Source organism: Bombus bifarius, unplaced genomic scaffold (assembly GCF_011952205.1).
Source record: "Bombus bifarius isolate JDL3187 unplaced genomic scaffold, Bbif_JDL3187 scf7180000008006, whole genome shotgun sequence".
NCBI classification, from domain to species: Eukaryota; Metazoa; Arthropoda; class Insecta; order Hymenoptera; family Apidae; genus Bombus; species Bombus bifarius.
Genome location: NW_022884384.1, coordinates 497933 through 525727, shown reverse-complemented (window position 1 = coordinate 525727; position 27795 = coordinate 497933). Strand labels below are relative to the sequence as shown.

At 41.0% G+C, this 27795-nt stretch overlaps 1 protein-coding gene across 3 annotated transcripts in view; it reads left to right on the top strand.

Annotated features, from left to right (window-relative positions):
- LOC117206424 overlaps positions 1-27795 on the top strand; it is a 138222-nt gene that overhangs the window by 18760 nt on the left and 91667 nt on the right. For all 3 annotated transcript variants that reach the window (XM_033445755.1, XM_033445757.1, XM_033445756.1), the window contains exon 3: positions 21311-21564. The gene's annotated coding sequence lies outside the window, so the exon portion shown is untranslated. The remainder of the gene's footprint in view (positions 1-21310; positions 21565-27795) is intronic.

The following is a 27795-nucleotide window of genomic DNA, read 5'->3' as shown; positions in this document are numbered from 1 at the left end:
CTGTCTGTTTTTAAAGATAGAATTTTATCGTAAGAAGAGGATTTTATTTTTCTCGTTTGTTATTATAGTCCGGTCCTTTACGACCCAAAGAACCAGGAAAAGAAGATAATATACAAACCCGAATATACTTTAACGAAATGTTTACGACTTTTCAAATTTTCTATTTCTCCTTCGAATCTATTTGGTTTTCGTAAAAACGAGAAAGATTTAAGCAAACGTTATTTCTTCTTCTCTCGTTGCTTTCAAATCAAGTAATTAGCAGCATGTTCGACGAAAAGAAAGAATCTTTTGCGAAGAATGGCCTTTAACCATCGAAGCCGAGGTACGTTCTTAACTCCGCCAGTGGCTTCAAAACACATTTCTTTCGCATATCCAACCTATCGAGTAATCCGTCGATATGAATAATACGACGCATCGTCGAACGCTTTTATACTAAATCTTTCTGTTCCTTTTTCCCTTGTCGCGTGAGATTTTCGTTCCTCTCGGCGAACCTTGATTTTAGATACCGCGGGCGGCCTCGAGAAGGTCGAGAGCGCGCCTTTAAGGCCGTAGCCACATGTTCGTGTGGCCGTCGGCTAGCGGTAGGTCAATAAGCCTCGCTTTCAGCCAGATAAAACGCCCCTTTCTCTCGCGCGCGCGATCTACTCGCTCGCGTACACGTGCTCGATCTATCGGAATAATTTGGTCGCTATTCATTTCGGAAAAAAGACTTGGAGTTGTCGTTCTATAGATTTTGAAGAATCTTTATCGCTCTTTATAAATCGACTTCGATCAAATAAACTTTTAGTATCTTCGGACGTGATCTTCGCCGACTATTCTGCAAAATCTATGAAAGGAATATAAATTAGTCGGGCAGTATCGATAATGTTCATCGAATTCACGCGAAACGATTTAGTAATTTCGAGACCTCCTGCTGTCTCTCTGCTGCCCCACCTTTTGCACCTTTTCACCCTTCTTTTACCATATTTACTATTTTCTTTTTTCCTTCGAGTCATCCTGCTTTTCGACTCTCTTCACTGGTCCTTATATACCATGTATTCGATCTTGTATCTCTCCTTTGAATCTTCCCTCCTTATCTTTCTTTCTTTCTTTGCTCGGTCTGGTCGTGGCCGTCTTTCGTCGGGATGAAAGCGTGTAAGCGTCATCCACACGCCAGTGGGAAGATTCTTCACGTGCACGGTCCAGCTCGTCTTAGTTTGAGAACTGAAGCCTGCAAGCAGGTGCGCCGGATACATTCTTACATTCCACTCGGCTCTCGTCCTCATCCAGCATCACGCGTCGACCTCCTCCGCCGTGTCCTTCTCCTCGTCCTTCTCCTCTACGACTTGTTCTCTTTCTTGTTCGTCGCGGTCGTCTTCTTCTTCGTCGTTGCGTCGTCGTCGTCGTCGTCGTCGTCTTCTTCTTCTTCTTCCTCTTCTTCTTCTTCTTCGTCTTCCTCTTCTTCTTCTTCTTCTTCTTCTTCTTCTTCTTCTTCTTCTTCTTCTTCTTCTTCTTCTCTTCCGTCCTTCACTTCTTCATCTTTTCTTCTTGCTTTTTATTTTCTCACCGGTATGTTCTTTTCTTCGGCTTCTCGTCCTACCTTTGAAACGATTCTCTCGAACACGCAGCGCTAGCTTTCGTTCAAAGTTTAAAGCGCCGATGATCGTACGGAAAAGGAAAAGCAGATATCCTTTTACCTTCTTAAAGATGCATAGTGGATTAACGTAAGTCTAGGCGTGTTCACAAGATTTTGTTCTCTGAAACTCCTTATTGAAATATACGTTTGTATCGTAGTAAGAATATAAAGAATCTTTTTCCACACCCTTTCAATAATAGATATAGTAAATACACAAAGTAAATAGAAATTGTTCCTTCGCTTTCCATTTTCCATTGCAGATTTCAATCTCTCTGCTCGTAACGATCAAGTATCAAACATTTTAACGCGTTCTCGTTTTGGAGTCAGTCAAAGCGAAATCGCGTCGAAGGCGAAACATCTGGCTACACCTGATCCAATATTCCTTGATAACAGGTTCTAGGATATTGTCACCGCATCCTTTCAAAGACAATTTAGTACGGTCATGATCATACTCTCGATAGGATATTGCAGACCGACCACAGAGGAATCATGTTGCGCGTAAAGTGTTTACATCAGTTCGTGGTAACTGTATGTATGATCGCGTTTGTAAGGAAACTTTGGTCCCGGCTTTGCTGGACGTTTGTCGAACAAGCCAAGATCGCTAGTCTATGGTTATGGCCAAACATGGTTCGGTTATGCTTCTTTGCCTCGTGCATGCGTCTGCTTTCGGAAACGTCCGAATACATCGCGAATTCTCAACGACCCGTAGCCAACAGTTTACGTGGCCGATTTACAAATTTGCCAGTTTTGAATCGCTAAAAACGCAGCTGATATTCTCGTTCCAAGAAAATTCGTAAATATAAGTTGGTATATTTCGAGCGATCCTTGGAAACTTTTAAAGTATGGAACTAAAATTCTACGTGGTTATACGTACTTGAAGAGCGTTTCGTGGCGATAAAGGATCTCCGTTTGGATATTTACAAAATTGGAATAAAAAAGACGAGAATGGCCGAAGGAATGTTCTTCTTTCTACGAATTAGAAATTTTTATAGGAAAATTAGGAATATCAGAGGGAATCGTGACATAGGTTCTCGTATCAAATTCTCTCTTCTCGAGAACAGTGAAGGCTAGGAAAACCGTGTTGTGCTTGCACCACCGCGGCGTAACGAAAACACTGGAGACTGGGATAACAACCGTTGCACGATAGCGTCGTGGAAACGAACACCGAGGTTAGAAGCCGATGCTTAGGAAGGAAATCTTCGCGGAAACCGATATCGCAAACGTGTTTAAATTTAATCAACTTCCTTCTCGGCAATTTTCCCCCTGCGGCAGTCGGACGAAAAATGTTTCAGTAAAGTACGTACGAATATCTCGCAAGGATATTTCGCGAGATAAACGCGACAGGGAAATAACGTTGGCAAAGTAACCAATAGAAAACAAATCGTCGGAGCGCGCTTTTCACTTTTTTTTCATTCCATTGCATTCCATTTTTCGTTTCATTAAACTGGAAACTTGTTGTGGCGCTAGCGTTGATGTAGAACGATAACAAACAAAGTCGACGAATGCCAAGGCAACGAATTAAATCCGCGTTAAATTATTATCCGTGTAACAAGTTCTTTATTTATTGCTGATTAATTTCGCCCCTGCCTCGATAGGGATACAAAACGACGAGAAGAGGCTACAAAAGGACAAACGGGAAAGGTTCGTGGACAGGAGGGAAAAGGGATCGTCGTGTCCTGACCTTATCTAGCGACGTACGACTACCTTGTAACGCCGGTGCAACGTCGCGTAATTATAGTAGACAGGAGTAATTGCTCTCAGGAACTGGGAAGCAGTCCGAGTTCCACGTATATTGGTACAGGAGTAAACTCGGTAAACTCGTTGCGTCGTGTAACACGAGGACTCCAGTCGCGATACATGTCACCGAGGAATTGTTGCCAACCATTTCCATAACGAATTTTCAAACGTTTACCGTGGCGTCCGGTTTCCTCGCTTCTTTTATTTATCCAACGATTTCTATCGTTTGCCGCTGTTGCGGTACAAATTTAGGTAATTAATGGACTGTCGATGTTCGTGCACGTACGTATGTACGGTAGGATACTGTATGTATCGACTGCGTTTATTTGAACGAAACTTTTGTTGGTTGAGTCCACTTATCGGAACGTCGATTCCTATTGTATGAATGAAAACTTATAGATAACACGGAGAATTTGTGTTATATAAACTGCTTGTCCCCGAAAATAAAGCAGCCGCGCATTATATGGTCCGATGATTAATTTTTGAAGATAGATCAGTACATAGATTAACTTCCATAGAATATTCTCAGTGACGATAAACCCGTATAAACAGCGTTTACGGTTTATACGAATGCGTAAATATGTATCTATGTCATTTTGTCGTGAAAGCGAGATGTTCTTTTCTCGTTCAACTAATTAGACACTTGGGGAGTTTCACTTCAAGCGGGATACATCGAGAGCATGGAAAAGTTGGTTTAAAAATGTAGCTATAACAAAAATTCATATTGCTCTACAAATTCAAAAGAGATTCGAGTAATTCGTTTACCACGATACTACGCTTTCTCTAGCTCTTGTCGTTGTTCAAATAAAAAAGAACAAAAAAAGTAAAAAAAAATAATAGGTATGCAGAATAAATAATACAGAAAGGATAGTATATAGCTTGTCGAAGGTTCAGTTGGAGAGTTACCGATTTAATTAATCTATATAATGCAAATTTATGGACTCTAGTACTACCTTTTTCTAGTATTCTACGTGTTACCCAAGTGCTCTGCATAAATTACGTACGATAAAATACAACCGTGATTAGGATACGGCCAGTCTTAATTAAAAAGCGACGAAACCGATTGCACCCAAAGGACTCGCTTGAAAAAATCCAGCGCAATTCATTACCCGCGCCTTAGGTAGCAAGGCGGGGGCTTCTCGTAAATTCGCCGCTTCTTATCCGAAACGCTTGATTTTTTTCGCGCGATTCTATTAATTTTACACGACGATGTTATTTCGAAAGGGGTCAGAAGGAGTAGTTGCACGTGCACGACCGTGCCGTGGTCATTAATAACATTTAATCTCCCTTGCAAAAGCGTCGGCGTGCGGGGGTGGGGAAACGGAGTGAAGGGAACCGGAGGCCGGTCGCTTTCCAAGAGGGGACCATTATCTGTCCACGACCGGCCTCTAATTCGCATAATTCGGTTTAGGCCCACATTAGGAGCGACGTTTATCCGACGCTCCTGTGTCCGTAAAATCGCGCCCATCGCTGGCGGCCCTGGAATTTACGAGCATCGTGGCCACATGCTGGTCGAGACCTTCTTTTTTTCCCTCTTTTCTCTTTCCTTCCTGTTTTCACGTCCTCGCCTTTCCCGTTTGCAAAAAGTACCTGCACGAAATAAAAGAAAAGAAGCTGGATAGCGGCCGCGATACGTAATCGGCCACCAGAATTACGAGACGCAGATATATCGATAACAAGTATCGGACAGGTGAAGATGCAGATACATCGATAGCGTATCGGTTATTCTGACTTTTTGTATCGAAAATTATCGGTCTTTTTTCTGGTTATATACTAGCTCTGATATGTTTGTTTTGTGATTCCGAGTATGTCCGATGAACGATTTAAATAATGCGAATCTACGTAGTAATAATATGTAATATATAATTATCGATAGCTCGATATTAATTACGTGGATTAATTAATCAGTGATCGTAGCTGTCGATATTTTCATCCAGTACGAATACCTGCAGAGCGAATCGTAGAGTTTTAATAGTCACGTTGGAAGAGGCACTATATATACTTAACTGTACATGGAAATGGCGCGTTACCAACTTGCGCGAAATTGTTTTCGGAGAAGGACGCGTAGACGGAGGATTGGTCGACGAGTCGAGTGTCAGCCACGTCCGGAAAGATCGTATCGCGATTCGTGATCTCGTTTGCTCTAGTTGGTCGCAAAGTGTAGCGTTACTCGTTTTGTACTTGATCCGATACTATGCGAGGAATCTATGGTTCTCGCGTACTTGGTTTGGTATTTCGTGTCTTGTCCCTTGTCGGGTTGTCTATCGGCAGATTCTTGTTGCTTCGTTGGTTGTTACAGTTTCAGTGAAAGGTGTAGAAATTGATACGTTTGCATCCTAGGTATTTGAAAGTAAGTAGCTTTTCGTAAATACAATTTCATATTCGACTATCGACAGTTATCGATCGTTTGGATAATTTTTTAAGAGAATTTATAATATTCTTTCCGTTCGAAGAACACAAACATTTTGTGCTGAAAAGAACCGCCCCTACTCTATCCTATTCGTTACTCGTTTTCTTTACTTCCGAACAATTCCTTTGGTCGATGAAGTATATTACGCCGAAGCACTTGCCGGTACAATATTAACGATCCAAGTTGCAGCGTAGTTTCCCTGGGCGTTTCGCCGATTGTTGGCATATTCAAAGCGCGAAGAAAACGGTTCGAGTGGCGTAACGTTTCTCATAGGGTGCGTGTCGACGCTGGAGGAAACTAACCTAAGATCCGACAAGTCGATAGCGACGGTCGAGAATGGTTCAAGTTATTGATCATCGTGGCAGGAGATGCAACCCTGGTTTGCAGGTGCGCCGCGCTATTGCAACGCGCAACGCCGTTACTACCCCTGCGGGACTTTTCTTCGCTCTTGATGACACTGCTACAAAATGCTAACGGATCGTGCCGTTACGACCCAATTACTTCGCCTCTGCAACCGTATTCTCCATCTCGAAGCTCTCGTATAGCGTAAAACCTGTGTTTGTATCGACGACACGAATTCGTGAATTATCAGGCCGTAACGCGTGAAATGTCTGTATATCGATATTTTAATTTCCACGCTTTTCTGTATCTCATCTTTATTGTTCGATTTCGGCTGTGTAAACCGCTTTCCATACGGTTACGAATAGCGTGTGTGTTGGTGTTTGCAAAATGAAAAATGCATCAGCCGAGCAGGATGTGACGACAAATTCTTGGTACACCTGTATGGCTTTTTCTGTCCACACAAGTGTATTGAAGAATGCGTTATTGTTAACAGACGGATCTTTGAACTTTGACAGCCGGCGGAACATTGTACGACTTTTACACAAATGGGAATTCATTCCAGAAAACTGGTCTGAATTTATATTCGATAATTATTATCAATCGTCATCCCCGACGATTACAATTGCGTTTATGAATGACCAATCGATCGCGATTCAAATTAGGAGATTTACTTTCAAGAATTACGTCTCGTACGTTGAGTTGATCGATTCTCTTTTTCTTCTTTCTCCTCTTTTTAATTATTTTTTCTTTTTTACATCTATACGAATCGCAAATCATACCGTGGCGTTAGTTATACCGATATCGAGCATCGATAGAAGCGAGTCTCTATTGATAGACGCAGTAACGAATAAAAAAAAGCGCGTATTAGTACGATTTGCGAACTACGTATTTATTCAGCTATTCAATCTTCGTTGGTAGACTATTTTTTCAATAAAAAATCTTTACAAATACAACTTGGAAGCTATCCCCTTATTTTTCTACGATATTTTCTATGCTAACCTAATTACAAATAGACTCTAAATTTTATACTCTAATTCCGAGATAAACTCCTTAATAACGATCCGATCTTTGATAGTTTATTTCTTTTTCTAAACTTTTTTTTCTAAATAAATAAAAAGAGAAGAAACATGCGCCGTTTGTATCGTAGTCGTAATATTATCTTTCATTACTGCACGGCAAATTTCTCTGTTACACGTTATTATCGTGTTTTGCATGATATTTCATGGATTCTTTTCGCTCGGCGACACAAATCTCGTTCGACGAGTACCTAGACCTTCGTACGTATAACTACCATCCCTGGCGACTTCACGTCTATCTCTTCCTCTTTCTATTTCTCTTCACGACCGATTCTCTTCGTTAGTCCCGTGTCGCTTCGTGCAATAATAATATTCCACTGCCAATTATACGCACTCTCTGACGCACGTTACGCATAACCGACGCTCCACCACGACACACCGTGGACATATATTGCGTTTGGACGTTTCTAGACAGGTTCCATTATACCTTTGACGTGGTGGCTAGCCGGCGGAATAATTTCAGAAACCAATTGCGGTTTCTCGTTGTCCTTTCTTGCGTGATATTATCTCTTGCGTCAAAATAGCAATAATCTCAGTTCGTGGAGAAGTTTCGCCATTCAGAGCGAGGGGATTACCACGTCGTCCTACGTATACGCATGCAGGTGTATGCCTTATGATTGAAATTTTTCTTCCGAATAGGAAACCGAGCTAACTGTGGATCGCTAACTGTTAGCGTAGTAAATGAGTCGAGCAAAGTTCTAGGGAACTAAAGCTGTGTCTCATCTTTGAGAAGGAAGGTGCTGTTTTGCCTTTGTATGGAAAAGGACTGTACGTGCTTTTAGTGTTATATTCTGTACATTTAAATGGCGGGGAAAATCTCTGAAACGTTATATAAATTGCAGTTCTACGATTCTGCAGATAAATGGAGCTCTATCGTAACGAAATAGAATAGAAAAATAAAAGGGTATAATCTTTCTTCTACGTTTGATATAAAACATATAAATCTATTTTGTTAAATACGTTGGTTCGAGGATCGAACTTGTATTAAAAGATCACCGAACAAATGCGTTTGGCAGAGTAACGTGAGATCGAATAAGACGAAGGTGTTCCGTCCTCCGTGAAAACATTTCAATTTCCGTAACAGTAGCGTTTCTGATTTTCGATACGGCAGAGAGAAACATTTTCGAGAGTTTATTCGACGCGTTGTTCGATTTTAAACGATACCACTTCGATTTTTCGTTCTGACGGAAATGTTTTTAAATTCGTGTTACGTTTACCGCGGTATTGATCGAGGTCAGGAGACACGTTTCACAGTCAGCAGTGCGGTCTTTATCGATCTCTCAGCTCGCTCTTCTCCGAACGCACTTCATTCCCGAGCAGTTTTTTTCTACCCGTCTTCTCTTCCTTTAATAGTCGTTGGAGCCGTTGAATAAAGGACGAGAAGAAGACAAGAGTATCCACTGAAAGGACGATAATTACGATTTGTTTCCTCTCGCATGCGATAAGATACGTGACCGAACGAACAGATGCTTTTTTCGTCCTTTCACTCTTGCAACTTGACTGACTTTTTCGTTCGATGAGAAACAGTCGTTGCAACGAGAAACGTTTTACCTCGTATCAAGCCGAGTTTATATTTTATTATATATTTTCGACTTACGTTTATATTTTCGACCGTACCGCTGCTTGAACAACGGCCCGCGTTTACGTTAAATTCATTCACCGTGGTGTCGCAAAAGTGTTTTAAAATTTATAGAAACTTTTTACGAACGTATCGCGCGTGTTATCCGAGACATTTTCGACGATATTGGTAAAATGTGAAACGAGTCTGAAGATACTTATCGCGAACGTACGTTTCTCAGAGATTACCAAAATACTTGAACGATCAAAGGGAAGAAACTTGGACATGTGTGCAACGAAAGAAACGAAACGCATCGTCCCTCGGACTCGTTAGTTTTATCTGTTCACAGTTTTTCTCAAGATGGTCGTTTCAGACAGACTGCACAACCACGAGAAGTCCGGCGTTGTCGTCTAACGAATGGACGATAATTGAAATTTCTTCCTCTCCATGGAACGGTCTCTCTTCCATGGTTTCTCTTCCGTTCCTTTCAATTTCCGCCACGCCGTTTCTATAATACTTCTACGGGCCAGCGTCGCAGCTCGACGGTCCTCCCAAGAAACTGAACTGCTTCGATATAGCGAGAACTTCCTCCGACCGTTCGATAGTTTTTACCGTCTCTTCCTCTTCTTATGTTTCTTTCTGATCGTCAGATTACGGTCTCCGTATTTTGTCAAGTATCGAATCGGAAGTTGTCGAACGTCGTTGAAGTTTCCTCAGCTTCCATGACGTAGTTGCCTTAAATTCGACGTTCGTTGTTGCGCGTTTGTACTACGATAACTCGATAATCCGAACAAATGGTACTCGTTCGTCGTGCGAATGGCATTAATCGTGTCGCAGAACAATACGATAATAGTCATCGGCTGATCGAGCATTATTCGTGTACAGATTGGAAATCGCTTTATGAGGGTAGAGTATTCATAAAATCACGGGTTGAACGATGCGAGGCAACGGGATAAATGGTAAATATCGTCGAGTCCAACGAGCGTGATATTTAAATACAAAATGTGGCGGAGGGTTACCGTCATAATTTTAAACGAATCTGTCACGGAGACTGCATCGAAAAATCATCGATTTACGTTTCACGGATGAAATGCGGTTGAATTGGCGTCGGCTCTGCTCCCCTATTAATCTCGACCGACTAATTATTAATTAGCCGAGGATTAACTGGTAAATGGCGGGTGGCGATGCAAGATTGCCACGTTCGGCGTGTTGTTGTTGGCGATCGAGAAGTGGAATCCGTAGTTTTCGAACTGGAAACGGGTATTTCGTTGTGAAACGAGGAGGGTGGGATCAAACTATCGTCGATGTTGCGAAAACGCAGTTTCAGTTGCTACGTAGAGGAGCTGAAACGAGAGAGTTATGATATTACGCGGAACTAATTATTCGTATCGCTGTTGCCGCTAACGAGACGTCGTTAACGATTTTCTTTCTTTCCACGGAATAAAATGTTTAGCCAAATGTAACTATTTGTCGACGTAAATAACTCTGCGTCATTTCTATTTTCGTTTTAAATGGTAATTTTTCTTCCTAACGGAATTACCGTATCTTTGTGAGATCTTATCGTTGCGTTGGACACGATGCTCGTTTCGTCTTAGACGTTCGGGAGGATATCATTCGTCTTGGACTTTTTGCATAGTTATTACGTTTTTCAAACGGTATTCGTTTCATGAAAAATTAATTTATTCGAACATGTGGAATTTAGTTCGGGTGCACGCTATATATTCTGTGGAACACAGAGTCCACGGTTTCTATTGAACTTGCATTATTTACAGCGTATGCATCGCGAGAGGGGCACTTTGCCCGCGCGAAGGTTCGATCTCGGTTAGAGAGCAAATGGAAAATCGAAATTCTCGAAGTTAAGAAGTGGTTTATAATCTGGTTATTTATCCTGAGATAAATACTGAGAACGATGACACAGTGGGCGCATTGTTTCGCGTTTAACGCATCGCACACGTGCCTTCTGTAATTAGAAAATCGCGCAACAAGTGTTTTATACTCGATAGATTTACAATTAAATTGCAAGATGTGCAACGATTGCAGCGTATTCGATCGAAGGTTATTTAATTCTACATTGAGAATTCTATATAACAGAATTGACACACCTTCGCACTAACTTGGTCGAATAATTCTATAGAAAGATAATACGTAACATACGATCTTTTCTCGCAGATTTTCAAACAAAATCCTAGTCCTAATAACAAAGCACGCGCGTATCCGCGAAGAAGGAAATCGGCGGAATTCAGCTGCGATCCAGGAGAACGCGAAACTCTCGAAAACGGCTGGCGGTTGTTGAGTTTAAGAACGAAGTCTCGATGAAGTCAGCACGGCTGTCTGTCTCTCAACTATCCGCGTTCGTCTAACCGAGTGACGCCGACGCGACGGCCTTTGATTTTTAAGGAACGTGCTGCTCAGCACGAGATAAGGAATTTTCCGTCGTTACATCGTAGATTCATGGCGCGCTGTTAGTACGCTTCAGACGCGTAATATCGTTTCGTACGCGAGAAATCACGGGAAACGTTTCGAGAGCTGGCGTAACGGCGTCAATCATTCGCCAACTCGAATGAACGCGTTACGATCGCGATTTTCACCTCTGCAACGTTACCGATTAACTGACATTAAGCGTTGATTTCTCGACGAACGGATTTTTCCCCTCTGCGAATATTTCCGTGGGGATATTCGATTACGCCGCTCGACGTACGCAATCGTAGACGCGGAAACGCGATATTTAATTCCCATGTTGAACAGTTGGCCGAAGAACGCGTACAGTTATGCTAGATACGTACGCATCGGGCGCGACGTTGGAATGTAATTAAGAAAGAAGGCGAATCGTGTGTACCATTGTGTGTCAATTACATTTTCAGCGGCCACTCGTACGACTTCCGGCAAGCTTAATTGTCTCGTTGTTCGTTTGGCGATCATCCGTATTTAGGTTACGTGTACGGCGTGTTCATTCGGTACGAAGGTCAATAATGGCCATCGGTAATGTTTTCATCTCGACGTCGGGTCAAGATCGATCGTTAAACCGTCGTTAGACGCAGTTGGAATTTTCATGGGGCGTGAAACGGCTTTGGGGGCAGACCGGCCAAACGATTTCGATCTATTTCTCCACCCTCCTCTTGTCGTTTGCTTAATTACGCCAGTATTTTTGCCAATGACCTTCGATCAGTCTTGTTTCTCTGGTGCAGAAACCACGGAGTAGCGGTTTTCATCTTCGTATCTTTCCAGCGAATAACACATCGTCATAACTTGGGATTATATTTAATGGAAGAAAAGAATATCGAGTATTTAATGATTTTAACACCGGTTCGCAACCGGACCTCGTCGAAAATTGACATAACGTACGTGTATATTACGTCGACGTAATCCTTACTCCATAACTTTTATGCCACTCTTACTTACGTCTTTTCACGTGGCTACTATCTCCACATAAAGATTCGATCGTAACTGCTTCGATATAAAAAGTTCATTTCTCAGTCTAACCTCGCATGTATGCATAATCATTCGTTATAATTACAACTCACGTTCCTCGTACTTTAGCGATTCTGGTTCCCGCAGGATCCTTGTTATCGTAGATTTAGACCAACAGCTGATGCCTTCCGTAGTTTTCTTTTTTTTTTTTTTTATGCAAAATATATCAATATTCCGCGGTCGTAGGACTTCGCTGTTGCCGACGGTAAGCTTACGATATTTCATTCCGTGCATTAAACGAGCAATAAAAGAGCTGGAATGGAACGTACGTAGGTTCGGCTGGAGCTTTGATATTGTGCATAGGCAGGAAATTGCGATGTTTTCGTATTTAACCGGTTCGCTAGATTACGCGTTTTCAAATCATATCTTTATTCTTGGATGCATTATGCGTTTCGTAGCGGAATATATTATGCAAAGTGGCGTGCACCGACCGCTCGTAAAAGATTTATCTTTCGTCGGTGTTTTTTCTTCCTTTTGTGTTTTCCTTTTCTTTTCGTTCTTTCGTTACAAAATTCGACGGTAGCTATAGGAAATCGCGTTCGTTGAGAACGTTGCGTGAGATTGGCGATACCGTGGCGAACACTGGGCCAGGGTCGAAAAGCGGCTAGAGTCCTTGAATAGTTGAAATAATTAAGAATTCTTATTACATTATACTTAAACAGTCGATTATCCACTGTATCAATAAGCCTCGATATTCAGTGGCCTCGTATTTAATATGGTTATTTATCAGTTTTTTTTTTACTAAACATATATGTTTGCAATACGAATTTGTAACATCTATGTATATTTGCAGAATGGTTTCAAATTTGATCAACATGATTATAATCGTCTCTTGATTACAGCGTCAACAAAGTTTCAAAATGTTCCGGAAATTTGTAGAAGTTAGAAAAATTTGTAAAATCGGCAGGAACCGGAGAAACGATAAGGCAGAAACTAGGTCGGTCGTTTGTTCCGAAAACTTGCGACTAAAATGTATCAACCCGAGAGCATTAACCCATTGGCCTACACGCTATCTGCCGATCGCGCGAGCCATATAAGCAAGAAGTTCGGTCGCGCGCCGTGCCATTCATCTGCTCAGCCGTGTGCTCGAACTGCCGCAAAATGTATGCTTATGACATGTATATTTAGGGACTACAAAAGGAATTGTGAAATAATAAACAACGTTTGGGGACGAATAGTGCCGGTACAACGTTTTAAGACGTCTAGGGCGTAATCATGATCAATTGATCAGTTAACAAAAACAATTTATTATTTCACAGTGGATAACGAATCACTAGCAATTTGTAAATTACCACGAGTCATACTCGTGGGTTCCATTTATGGCACAAATTCTTTACAACGAGTCTCGCTCGTGGTTATAGGCCAACGGGGGTTAAGCGGGCTACACTCGCGTTTCTATCGTGCGAGAGAGTACGTTAATGTCTGATGTTTCATCGTTAGCACGCTTTTTCTAAATGAGCTTTCTGAATAATGGCGATAGGAATTTATATTCGAATATTATCGTTGAAAGGAAATATTATTCACGAAATGTCCGTTAAAGAAAACGAAACTCGTTATTTTATCTCTTATTTTTTCTCTTCAAACAAGAAAAAAAAGACACATGCCTGCGTACGAAAATTGCATTACGTTACGACGGAACTGCGTGCTTCGTAAACAGGCGAAAAAAGCGAGGGAGAAATGACGCGGGATAGGAAAAAACGAGTGAAATTGAAGCGAAAAGAAACGATATATCGCGACGAGATATTCGCGAACGTTTATTGTTTTCGTCCGCGCGAATGGACCATCGTTTCTTATTTCTCGCGCGATTTTTCTCACGTCCATGCTCGCCCTATTATTATCCAAACGGTCCTTCAGAGATGGACGAAGCGTTATCCTTGCTACGAAGACGAACTTTCGGTCGGAATTTTCTACCCGTATCGTTCTTTCATTTCACTGCAACTTCGTTTCATATCCGGTACATCGATTTTCGATGGAATAATGCGAGGGACTGGTTTTCGGCCGATGTCGTCGCTGTACAGATGGTCGTCAGATCGTTCGAGATCATCGTTCGACGTCTTAACCTACCTTATCAAGATGAAAAATCATGAGAAAAATTCTCTCCTGATCTTTCTCGAGTTAGCAGTAATTTCAAAAATGTTGATCGTTTACAATAACTGATTCGAATAACGCTACCTTAACCTACCTTATCAAGATGAAAGATGATGAGAAAAAATCTCTTCTGATTTTTCTCGACCATCTTGACAAGGTAGGCTAAGGTAACGTTATTCGAGTCAGTTATTTCAAACGATCAACATTTTTAAAATTAATGGTAACTTTATCGTTAACGGATAAATTGTTCTCTCGAACGAATAATCGCTACCGATGATTTTTCAGTTACTGTTAACCAGTATCGATAACGTATCGATAACGGGCTTCTTTTTACTTGTTTCGCGAACGAATAAAAACGACACGAACTTCTCGAATCAAGTTCGATCCAAGGTGAATTTCTTAACTTAATCGAAATATCCTATTGCCTTAAGAAACTCTACCTTATCCTATTGATCGCGAAAAGGAAAGACGTTGGAAATGAGAAACGGAAGTACGAAAGGAAAAGCGAAAATTAGAATCGCCGCGAAATTCCTTAGGCGGCGTCGAGCGCTCGTTTCTTCGTCCGCCAAGGTGAACGGATACGTATCGAAAGCGAACGTAATTGTCATCGAGACAAAACGTTGTTATCGGTCCGTATAAAGTCTCGGCGAATGCGCAATGATTCATTTATGAGGTCCGCACGAATAGGCGATCGTATGTGAAATCAGTCGATCATTTACGAAAAATAGCGGTCGGGAAGGCGAAAGAGCCACAAAACGCCGGGAAAATGGTATCGGTAGAATTCAAGGGCACGGATAATGGTAGCGGGGCGCAGAGGTGGACGTCGACCGCGAATAAATCGCGTCTGAACAATTCCGGGAAACTTCGTGCCTCGTTCTTTGCTTCGAGTGTTTTAGAAACTTTGGAAAAGTCGATAGGTTCTACTATTCTTCGCCGTTTTGTTTCTCTTACGGTTATAATAATGTAAACCAAGGAACAAGAACTGCAGGAAAACGAGTTTGACCGTTTCGCAATTTCACGACGAATATCTGATATTATGACAAGTTGGACGTTTTAAATTACAGGTTTTTGTCGCATAATTGACTTTAACAATTTTACAATTCCATACGAAATAGCAGAGCGAGCTGATGTGTGATTTATAAAATTTATATGCGTAGAATTTAACTTGTCCCATTATCGTTAATTTATCGCTAGACTGCGAGTATTCGTGTAAGCGTATATTTTTACGAACACGATCGAAAAAATTGTGTAACTGGATTCAGATCGTGTTACAGAATTTCGGAAATTCTCGTTCGACCGCCACGAAATTTCCCAATTTTTGCCTCGTGCTTCTCTATACCAAGGACACGCAACACAATCTGAAAGAGCTATCTATGTAAAACATAGCAACAAGGTCATTTGTAGAAACGTGGGGGCGCAAGATACGTAAGAGACACACGTTCAAGCGCCGGATAACCGTTACAAAGTCTTTATCTCTTCTTTTTCGTATATCTCTCGAACGATGGCAGCGCAAAACGTCAAAAACACGTCGATGTTGCAAGGCATTCGGATGTCTGCCAGCCAGGAATAGAGGAGGTACTTGCAAGAGCATCGTAGAAAGGAATACGAACACCGGATTCCTTTTCCGGGAATCTGGGAATCCATGGAATCTAGCGATCGTTCGCCCGTGTGAATTCCACGCGGGAACACACACGCGTGCGTACACGCCGTGGAAAAGATTTACGATCCTTTTCCAGTGGAAAAGGAGTGGAAAGCCGCCCTTGCAGCGTGCCCACGGGACTAGTTATCGAGCCTCGGATCGAATTTGAATAAGTATTCGAATAAGTATTCAGTGGGATGGCACAGAATGTGGAAGCAGTTTCGCGAGAAAGGCCGTGGATTTTTCAGGTTACGACGTCTGTCGTTCACCTTGCGGACGTCGTCGCCCTTTTTCATCGCGTTACGCGCGCCATTCAGAACAGGTCGTTGTTCATTCTTACGTTCTAAGTGCCGTTTACACGGTGCTAAGCCGCTGCGGCGATTCCGTTGCCCGAGGATAACGAACGCGAAACCGAGGTTTTAAAGCTTCTAACTGGCGGTGCCGCGGGTGGTCCTTGAGTTGGCCAACTTACGAAAAGGAAAATAAGACGAACGCGAGCTCGAAGATGATGAAGTAATTGCTTCAAGAAAAACTCTACACCTTTTCTTTTGTATATCCGTGACCCGGAGACCGCTGTTGCGAAGAGAATAGAATTTAGTGGAAAAAATTGAAAATAAGGAGAGGTGCGTGTTTCTTGTAGCCTTCAGCTAGAGCTACACACCAAGCTTAACTTTTCGGTAATGTCCTTTGCTATAAATATATACGAACTATCATATTCTCGTTGTATCGTAACACTGAAAGAGCGAGGATCTGGATCGGCATACACTATACCTTTACTTATTTCAATACATTTTTCTATTACAAATTCATCCACTCGTTTCTCATCGTCAGTCAACCTCGACACAAGAAAAGAAATTTTCTCACGATTTGACGCTAATTTTCCTCGCATCTATCGAAGCAAACGTTTAAGACCGTCTCGAATCCCGTATCGAACTTGTCAGTCCTTTTCAGTTGGCCAGTTCGGCTCAACTTTTGCCCATGTCCATGGAAAGTTCTTACTCGGCACACGGCCGGACGCTCGGTTGAAATTTGGTGAAACTTAACGAAGCGATGTAAAGTTGCGGGCTGATAAGAACGAGCAATTAAAACCGTGAGGAAGGAGGAAACTCTTATCAGGGCCACGTATCCTCATTGTCGCTCTGGATCCATAGCGTTTGTCAGGGCCACCGGTATATCCTTCGTGGACACGATATGCAAAACGTTAACCCACATTTCACCGATGTATAAATATTTATCGGCGAAGAAGCCAGTTTCGCCGAAACTAACCGAGTCTCGCGGTAAGTAAGACGCATAGATCATCGGGCAATCGGTGTCGGTTACTGTCGGTGATTCTAGGTGCTGGTATCGGTACTGTTGCGTCCTTGAAACGATACATCTTATTTCAGCGACGAACGAAAGCTCAGGATGTCTGTGAAATACCAGTCGACGTATTCGTTGACGTCGGTCGAGTCAAATTTTATCACGTGCAAGTTGTAAATGTAATTCGATGTTCGCGTTAACTTTCCAGTTGAACGTGCAACTATGACAGATGTTGGTGTACCTTTATAAACTTATTTAAAAGATACACGCGGTTGTTTGTCTGGTAACCGAGCCGAATATCTGTTACTTTGTTCACTGATGAAAATGGTCTCCGGCGAATATCCTTTGAAACGTCGCAATGATGTAAATTACGCGTTGGTCGGTTTTGAGGTCGGTGGTCACTTGGACACGTTGCCCTGTTGTCCCTTTGTTGGCGGTTCTGTCTTCTTTGAAGCTCTCTGTGGCACGACCGCGTAAAACCAACTGCTGGAATTCGCACAACTTGTCAGCTGTCTCTTTGCTTTCCCCGAACGTTCAAAAATATCCCCAGACTGGACGTTGCACGACTCGATCTCGCTTTCTCTAACGTTCGTTGTACAATTTTATCGTTTCTTTTCGATACGATAGTATTTAATTGCCGAATGTATTCGATCGACTGTTTTTATTAATAGACCGAAGAAAAATTACCAGTTGAAAGATTAGAAGCTCGTATTAGTTGGATCAAGATGCGCAATTTACGTTGCAATTCCTACGTCATACATCGAACGTAACGGTAACTGATGGAAATAGACAAATATCAAGTACTCGAAGTTTACTTGGCAAACTAGATGGAGAGATCGAACAGCTGTCAATTTTATGGCAGCAGGTAATTTCGTGAAAACGATTCCTCCAATGACAGTCCATGAATCTAGCAGCTCGCTTTACGGCCTCGTAAAGTCCGAGTTTAAGTTTAAGTTTCATTATCATCGTCGAACCAACCAAAGAAAGTATCTTCCCTTTATACGTTCGTTTTCTGCCGGTTTTACAATCGAGCAATTTCCAAACGATCGCGTACTTTAGATCGAGCACGCAATTTCCTACGGAAATCAATGTCCAATCGTGTTTCATCGTTGAAGAATTTCGAAATGACGCCGCCTCTTTCGCTATGCGTGATTTAACGCCGGGACTTTGTTTCCAGGATCGTAATAAATTTCTCGGCCACGTTTTTCTTTCTCACCCGTTGTCATCTAACGTCGGTTAATCCTTCGCAGACGGAAAGCGATAAATTTAAAGAAGATCCTTGGAGGAAGCCAGCGTTCAAGGTTGTCGGTTCTTTTTGAAAATCCTCCGAGTCTGTTGATCCTTGCCTGGTGCGAAGCCCTAGACGGTTTTATCCACGTTTTTCTCTTCTTCGTTTCCCCTGTGCTTTCATAAACGCGAAATGATAGAGAAAGAGCCGAGATCGTCGGAGGATGTCGGCAAATTTTTTAGCAGCAAGACTAAGCAGCGCTTGCAGGGAAATAAAAAGAGAGGAAAATGAAAAAGGAAGAAACATTTTTACCTATTAAAACGGCGATGTTAGCTATTATACGTCGTTATTTTTTCTTAAAACAAGAAACTTGCATCGAAGAATTCGAGGTTTTTGCGCGTGCAAGTTCTAGTATTTTCGATTCGATAAATTGTTCGGAAGTTCCTATATTCCTATAATCCTCGGGATTATCGGCTTTTGCTCCCATACATCGTACGAGTGCTTAAAAAGCTAACAACTCGTGGGAACAAGTTTGAAGAGCGGATACGAAAGAGCAAAATTCCACATTTCCATTCGATGAGAATTCGAATTTAACTTCTAATCCTCGCGTTCGTGGTCAAACTTTCGTCGTCTTTGCCTTTAGAATTTACTTCATCCAGAAAATTCTATCTCTGATAAAATATAGTTGATCGAAACAGTCGATAAGTGCCGTCGCAATTGCGTGTACACGGCGTATATGGACAAATTTCATCCGATCGTTTACTTCTTATCCAGCCGTTCGGAATTTCTCCAGCAAGGGACATTGTTCTTTTGTAACGAACGAAACTCGTTGATCGATCCGCGAGGAAGCCACTGCCATTGTCCATGGGATCGATATCCGTGAGAAGTTTGATGACGAGTCGCGCATAAAATGGAATTTCGTTCGTCGAATTGAAATTTAATCGACACCGTTAATCTCATTATCAGTCGACGTTGTTTTACGTTCTCTTTGTTCCGAGCTTGCTTCATTGTCTTCGTTCTCACGTATTTTCGATTTGCATAATTACGATCCCTTCATCGTTCTTCTCATGACACGACGTTCTCAAGGTCCCCTTCTCTTTTCCGTTGTGTCGATTCTTTTCAAATGCTTTGCTCGATCGCAGAAAAACAAAATCGAAGATTTTGCACCGGTATATTGCCAGCGGATAATCGAATCTCGTGATTGGCCGAGCACGTTGGATACAGTTTTATTCAGCAGGTTGGTCGAGTTTCATAGCAGGGATGTTAAAAGACGAAAGGGAAGGAAAGCGAATCGACGTTTATGTGCGCGTCCTCTTGGCACGTTTCCATCGTGTACCGTTGAGCATCGAGAGAAAAGGAAATAGCGCTTTCTGGGTGGGCCTTAATTAACTTGTTCCTTTGCATACTTGAATACGCTCGAGCGTGACTACGTTCGCAAGTTTGCCGACGCTGACTTTCATTTACCGTCGCGTCGAAAATCGTTTTAATTGTCTCGTTTGATTTTTATCTTTGCTTCGTTAGCGTAGCGTCGTCGGTATCGTTGCTTCTTCCGTTTCCTTATCCAGTTCAAAGGTTCGGAGAACGCTTCGACTTTGTTCGTTCCTACAATGACAACTTTAGTTGCCAATAATGGTAATACAAAGGTCAATATCATTTTTCTATTTACGTAATAAATGTTTTTCAAAGTGATGGAATTTATGAAGAAGATGAAAAGAGAACTTGCAATTTGGATGGAAATATCTTGTCACGTATCTGGAAGCATAGGGTTCGCGTATGGCGAACATGCATGTTAATAGAAGCGAAAATTCAAGTTTCTGGAAAGGAGCGAAACGAAGCGTTCCGAAGGGTTTCGAGTTTTATAGCTTCGCGACCTCTGCACGAAATTGCCCTCTTTCTGTTTGCGCAAGCTTTCTTCCGCGTCTGATTTCCGCAGATACTCACGTACTTTTTTACCAAGATTTTTCTCCCGGCGGCACTGAATACACAGGCGGAGCCTCTGCGTGATTCACGTTGTTTGTATAGTAAATTAATGCCCTCCTAAAAGACGCCTTCCTTTTTGTTTAAGAAGATGCTTAGATTAGAAATTGAAAGTATATGTTGAACGGAGAACGCCTCGTGTTATCACAAAAACAGGGAACATAAATATTTCTATTTAGACAACGATTCCGCGTTAAATGTGAATTTAAATATTTGGAAATTCGTTGGTTCGCGTTTTAAAGTCGAATTTCTTGCAAGCGGTGAAGTTTAACGTTCGAAAAAATTTGCATCTGCTTTTAGATATGAGATAATTTTCGAAAATATTAAAGAACACGCTTTGCATTCGAAGGATACATATTCGGCGACGTACAACTAGAAGGATAACTGAACAACGAGACTTCACGTAAATCAGCAGCTTCTGTAATTTCGTTTCATTACTCCGATTTCAGTATCAACGCGAACTCACGTGTTATTTCAACTTTTCGTTTCAGTTACTTTTACTTGATTCGTTCTACAGATTTTCCAAGCGCGATAGAACAGAGCGAAGTCTGAAAGAAAACGCAAACATCTTTCCGTCTAACTTGACATTATACTTGCAAATTCCACCATATACATCGATGTGCAAATTTTTCATCCGATAAACAAGCATTGCGATAAGCATCGCGCAATTAACAGCGACAATGAAAATATCACGTCACGTGTCATGGTTATTGTTGAAACGATTTATTTCGCATAACTAAACGGCAAACAGACAATTTCCTAGTCATCGAACGATCGTTTCTTCTTGAAGGGCGAATTTTACGCAATGCGATTTGAAGTAGCTCGACGTTTAATCTAATCTAATCGATCGTTACGTTTTCGTTTTTGTTTCAGATTGTCAGACCACTCGGGAAACAATGGCCTTCGATTCTACGGGAAATAAAATTCTACGGGCCGTCTGAGATTCCGGGCAACTTTCGCGACCAAAAGGTATTAGTTCCTCGAACTCTTCGGTTCGCCTTCGAAAGTTGTTCGAGTGGTGAACAAAGAACAAGAAGAGGAACCGTTGGACGAAGGACGACGAGCAAACAAAAAGGGAAGAAAGCAGAAAGGAAGGATCTTGCCAATTACTGCCGCTCTGGAATAAGGTAAGTCAACCGCGTTTTCAAATTTTCAACAACTTCTCTGATATCATCCGAGTAACTACCGTCAAGCCACCCTTTATCCTGTTGTAGAAAGTTTGCTTTTTCTCCCTCCACGATCGGTATTACGTTTCTTATCGGCTATTTTCTCTCGTGGATTAACGTTTTGTCCCGTTCTCGCTCCTGGCTCGTTCCCGAGACTCTTACGGGTTTCTTTAATTGAAATTCTGCGAATTTCTTTGCCTTTCTTCCACCAATGGTAATGTTCGTGCGTTTCTTTTCATAATACAGATACAGAGATGGCGTATTTTATACTTTGCTTCTTACGCCACGATATTGCGAGTTTCTTTCTGTTGTTGATTTCAATTATTACGAGAAAATGAGAATTATAAATTAATAGAAATTCTTCGTCGAATATCAGAAAATCGAATAACAACGATTTTACCGAAATACTCGTAAACGGAACAAAGTTTCTCTTCTTACGATATAACATGGTTGTGATAAAGTTCTTTCAATCGTTACATCGCACTTTTACGCATCGTTCGAACGTCTTTGCGTTCGCGTATCGTCTGCGCGAATTTAATCACGCGAGTTTAAGGTCTCGGGGTTTAAGATCGTGCTTAAGAGAGGAAAAGCTTGAAATAGCGCAACGAGTCTGCGCCGAGGGACAATCTCGTCCTCTTGGGTTTCCGATGTTGACAACTATTGACTCCATTTGTCTCCCTCGTTGTCCCATGTATCTTACTTTATGCTAACGTTTCGCACGTGATGTTCCAACGATAGCCGCTGTGGGTCACGTTTCTTACGAGTGTACTTAAGCTGCAAGGTCTCCCGCTCACGTATAAGAATTTGTCGCAACGCTGGAATTTCATGGTCTTTATGAAATAAATCTCCGCTAAGTTGATTTTGAAAAGTCGACCGGCCAGCTTACGCCTCTTCGCAAACACTGTCAGCGTCTTATCGCGTTTCTGCGTCATTGTATTCATCCTGGTTGATTTACGTTTTATACTGTATGTCGAAGCAACATTTAAAATGCTATTCTCCGATGATAAATTTATTAGCAAGGGAAAGCGACGAACGTTATATTTTAAATCCGATGTTAGAATCCTCTCGTACGATAATTTACATCGTAATTCAAGTACATTGTATCTCCCGTACAACCTTGTACTCTTGCAACATGGTTTCGCTGTAAACGCGAACCGAAAATTTAAATATTTAAAAATTTGAATACTAAAAAATTGGAATGTTTGAAAATTGAAATGTTTTACGAAATTGAAAAGTTATAGGTTGCGGATTTTTTCTCTTACAATTTTGTTACATGGTTTACCATGTATTAGGTCGTCCGAAAAGATTCTCTCGTTTTATAAGGACACAACGGATGCACGACATTTTCCGTTTTATATTATTTTATCGAATTACGTATGATCCATTTTGTTCTATCAAAATAAAGATCACAGCGTTCGGCAGATTAGCTTTCGTGTTTGTATAAAGATGCGTCGTTGTAAAAGACGGGTCTGTAAAGGAAAGACACTAATACGAATCGCATCGTATCACTGGTAAAACGTTTTCAATTTCGGTATCCGATCGATTCCATTCGCACGATAGAACACTCGAATTCGGATAAGGAAGTTTCGATCTAGACAACGGAGAAGCATTGGTTCTCCTTGGAATCGATTCGAATTAATTTCACAGTTGCTCGCCTCGTGCAACAGCGCTCTAGTTTTTGGAGTTTCTGCACGTTCGATGTCCTTCCCCTAATGTACGAGACCCGAGGAATCTAGGGATTCCTCCCTCGGGATTTATGCAACATTTTTGCGGCCGCGTATACCGGTTGTTAGTTCTGTCTTAGGTAGTGCGGTGGAAGTGCCAAGCGAAATGGAGAGCCCTCGACGATCTAAAAATGATTTCCACCAGCCAGAAAATGCTTCGTTCTACATCGTGGTAGGATTATAATAGAGTTTCTGGAGCAAAGGAATCGAGAACAATTTAAAGTATCTTGTATTATCGCGACGTTTCTCGCTTCCCCTTCTGTGGCAATATTTTATTTAGAATATTCGCGACCTTAACGCTAACTTTACCAGGCCTTGTCAGATGTCAGACGAAGAATTGACATAAAGATAGACGAACGAAAGAAACAACAATGAATATACAATTTTAAATTGATAAAGTTTTAGACCGGTCTTTTGACCAGGCCTGGTAAAGTTAGCGTCAACCAAACGATAAATTGCTCTTCTAGTCGGTACAAGTATCGTTTTCTTGGTGATTACGAAATGAAAGTAACGAATACCATTGAAACATTGAAAGTTGAAAATTTCGAAGATAGCAGTAGGATTAAAAAACGTATGTAGGATTCCTCAAGGTATGAGCGATTACAGCGAAATACATTTTCTTCGAGTTATAGATATCGCGAGTGATTTTTATCTATTCTTTTATCCAGATCGTTTTGACGAAGGTTATACGAAACTTTATCTTTAAATAAGATATACGCAGTTAATTGCGATTAGATTTGCTATAATGTATTTGTGACAGGAAGGTTTCTTAGAATCTTAGTCGATCTTGAGGTTGTTCGACGAAACAATGCGCTTCTCGATTTAACTTATTTAAGCTTCCCGATCTTTTGATAAAAGTGGAAGTGCAAACACGAATAATACAACGTAAAATGATATATAGGAATGATTAATGATCACGTAAGAATTCACAAAATGGTACGCGTTGAAACGAACTGAAATTTTGTCGTACTTGGTGATATCAAACGTCACAGAGAAATAATTCAATCCTCGTTACCGCATTGAAAAAATTTGCACATTTTTAGAGTTTCCTATTATATGTAATTCCCTATTATATTATATTATATTATTATACTCTTCAGCGGGAGTTTCGGTATTCGAGAGCTTGGATTACACGTTCCAAGCATGTTAATTAACAAAAAAAACTATGATAATTAAAACTTGCTTTAACGAAATTAATTAGGAATAATAATTATATTTCAAGCTATGTTTGAGATATTTGACAGACAAATCCAACGAGTTAGTAATTTTGTTTGAATAAAGTCCTTCTATAGCGTAACTTTACGCTATATTAAATATTAGATCTCAGAATAGACCACGATAAGAAATACTCGAAGACATTGATTGCACATTGAGATATTTATTTTTGATCGTAAAGCGGTAGATTACACGGTACATAGATTAATTATACGTTCTGTTTTGCTTGTTTTGCTCTTCATAAATCGGTCAATTTAAAAAAAAAGAGTTCTATTCGACGTTTTGAAATCTCGCATAAAGTTACACACTCGATATTTATTATAGAGGGATTTTATTGAAATTTCAGAAGGTTTCGTGCAACACGCGTAATATATTTACAGAACATTTCTACCAACGTTGGAATACTTTCGTAAGCTACACAATTGCCCAAGCGAATATACTTTCCGATTATTTTTATCGAATATTTGATTTATTTATAAGTTTCTTCTATCAGATCCACTTACCTCGGATACGAAATTGCAGGAATTCTCGATGAAAGTAGTTTCTACCCTATGGAAAGGTATCACGGTACAAACTTTGTTCTTCTCCAAGTTTCTGCAATTCATTTCCTTCGCGGTGCACCTGCAGACTTGTACACACGTACACGCGTATTCTGATCGATTTGAGAGACTCTTTTCAAGTAGAACAGACTTTGAGATTCCTGTGCTTTGCATCCTGCTTTCAAATATTCCTATAGAACCGATATCGGATGTTTGCTTCGCTATATATCTGGAACTATTTTTCTTTAAAGAAAAGTAGTTGAGAAAAATCGACGCGAATCGAATCGGTTTTCTTGCCCGCAAGTTCATATGGTTTAACATCGCGATACTTGTTCATCAATTTCGAGAAATGATCGTACTTCGCGAGATTAATCGATCGTGAGGTCGTAAGTTTCTTTCGAGGAACGTTCCGTAGCAGCCACCATTTTTCTACGACGTCGACAGTGGAAAAATACGTTTCCGCGAGGGAAATAATTACACTGGTTTTAGATAGAAATTGAAACGTACTTGTAGATATTTTATTCTTTTATCAAAGATACTTGTTCGAAATACGTTACATGTAAAAATGATGTTTTTCCTTATCAGAAGTTACTGGTAAAAATAAATTACATATAAAAATCATTCCTCTCGAGATAACTGCTTTATCTTCGATAAACCTATGCTTCCTTAAAACTTACAAAAATTAGAATTCCTTCGAACTATTATTCATCTGTTTCGTAGCGTATCTGTACACGTGTTTGCTCTGTCCTTTCCACCTGTACAAGAAACTATCTTTTCCAGAATTATTTTACAAATTACACATCTTTTATCTTATCTGTGTGTAAAGAAAGAGAACTACCTGAAATCGAAGATTCCATAGAAAGATAAATTTACATACGTTTAACTTACGTGCCTTTCTCTCTATTATCTTTATTGCTTCTTTCTTTCTTTCTTTCTCCCTTTTTTTTCTTTTTACTCTTCTTTTTTTACTCTTCGCGAATGAATTTTTCACGACTGAAAGATGGATAATGATTTTTCTCTCTTCTCATCGTTCTCTCGAAAATACGTACTATGCGACAACCACTCCTATTATACAAGAGATTAAAGTATACATAACTGCAACAACATTGCATAATCCATTGGATAGACGATCGGTGCTTCATATAAGCAGAACGTGTACTTATTCGTTCGAGCCTGTTTCGAGTTTGTTTCGCATTGGCCGTTATTCGAAGCAATCTGAATGGAACATACCGATGCAAATACACGTTTGCACGACGATACGGTAGCCTGTTTACGTTGAAGATCGCGTTAAATAATCGTCAAGGCAATTCGCCGTGTAAGTTAATGCGAGCATGCAAACGAGCGGTGCACACTGTGCAAGTAAACAGCCACGCTATTAAGATAGCTGGGGAAACAAGAAGCAGAATCCACGAAACTCACGCTCTACTTGCCTCGTATATTACATATAAGAGTCGGGGAAAGGAGGGGGGCGTTAAACGTCACACTCTCCTCGTCACCACATCGTCACAACAGACCATCCCCAAATTTTCCGTTAATCGATGTCCCGATACTCGATCGTTCCACGTATCTACATATTCGGTATTTCAATATACCAAACGCGTGCTGTATCAAAAAGGAACAAACTGTGCTATTGCCAACGTTACAAAATACAATCGCTGTATTACAATAAGTTTGCATAATGCCATAAAAATATGTTTGAAAGAGTAAATGTAAAGTTTACATTGATATTCCGAAAGAGATATAACAGTACCAGGTGGAAAGTTCTATTTGTTCGGTCAAAGTTTGTAGAAATGGCCGAAAGAAGAGACGCCGAGAGCTTTGCTCCGGTCGCGTGATCGCAGAGAGATAGACGCCTGATAAAATCACGTACCGGTACACGGCGGTATAAATCGATTCGTTATGTGGGCAACGGGTATCGATTATTATCGTACGGTTCGTGCCGATTTATTGCCGCTAGAACGCCCCGTTCCTCTTTGTTGGCGCCACTTTCTACAGGCGCTGCCGTGTGTGCGTGCACATCGCTCGTCGGCCGACTCGACGCGTTTCCTACGAGTCGCATTAATATTTCGCAGGTATGCGCCGTTGATTGCGCCGCTGTCCAAGAAATCCCGATAACGAGGAAGCGCGACTAGTACACGGAAGGACGTGCTGTAATCACTCGTGAGAATTTTCATAGGAAAACGTAATCGCGTTGAATTTCTCGCGGTCGTGTTCGCGTAAGCGAGTGGCGGAAAATTTTCACTGTTAGTGCCGTTTTTGATCGTTCGTTTCTTTACCTTCTCAACGTTCAGCATATGCGGACGTTGTCGAAATTACATCCAGTTCCATCCATTTATCTGAACACAAAGAGATACTATTGTTCGAATCAGAAGTCGTGGATAGCCGGCAGAATCGATGAACTTCTATTATATGAACTGCTTGTCTCCGAGGTCGGATAAATGGGATTCTACTCTAGTTGGAGTTTCACAATGGTAACGATTATTGACTGATAAACTTTCTTATAAGAATGGAACATTCTAGTGAGTAACAGATTGCGGATATCTATACGGAGTTCGTATTTTGATGAATTAAATCAAAAAAATGTACTTTGAGCAGAGATTTGTTTCGCATACTGTACATCGTAATAGGTGAAGTATTCCATTTTGGATATTTTACGTAGGGATTAGCGTTAAATGCATCTTTAGGTGTTCGAAAAATGAATCAAATTGTATGTT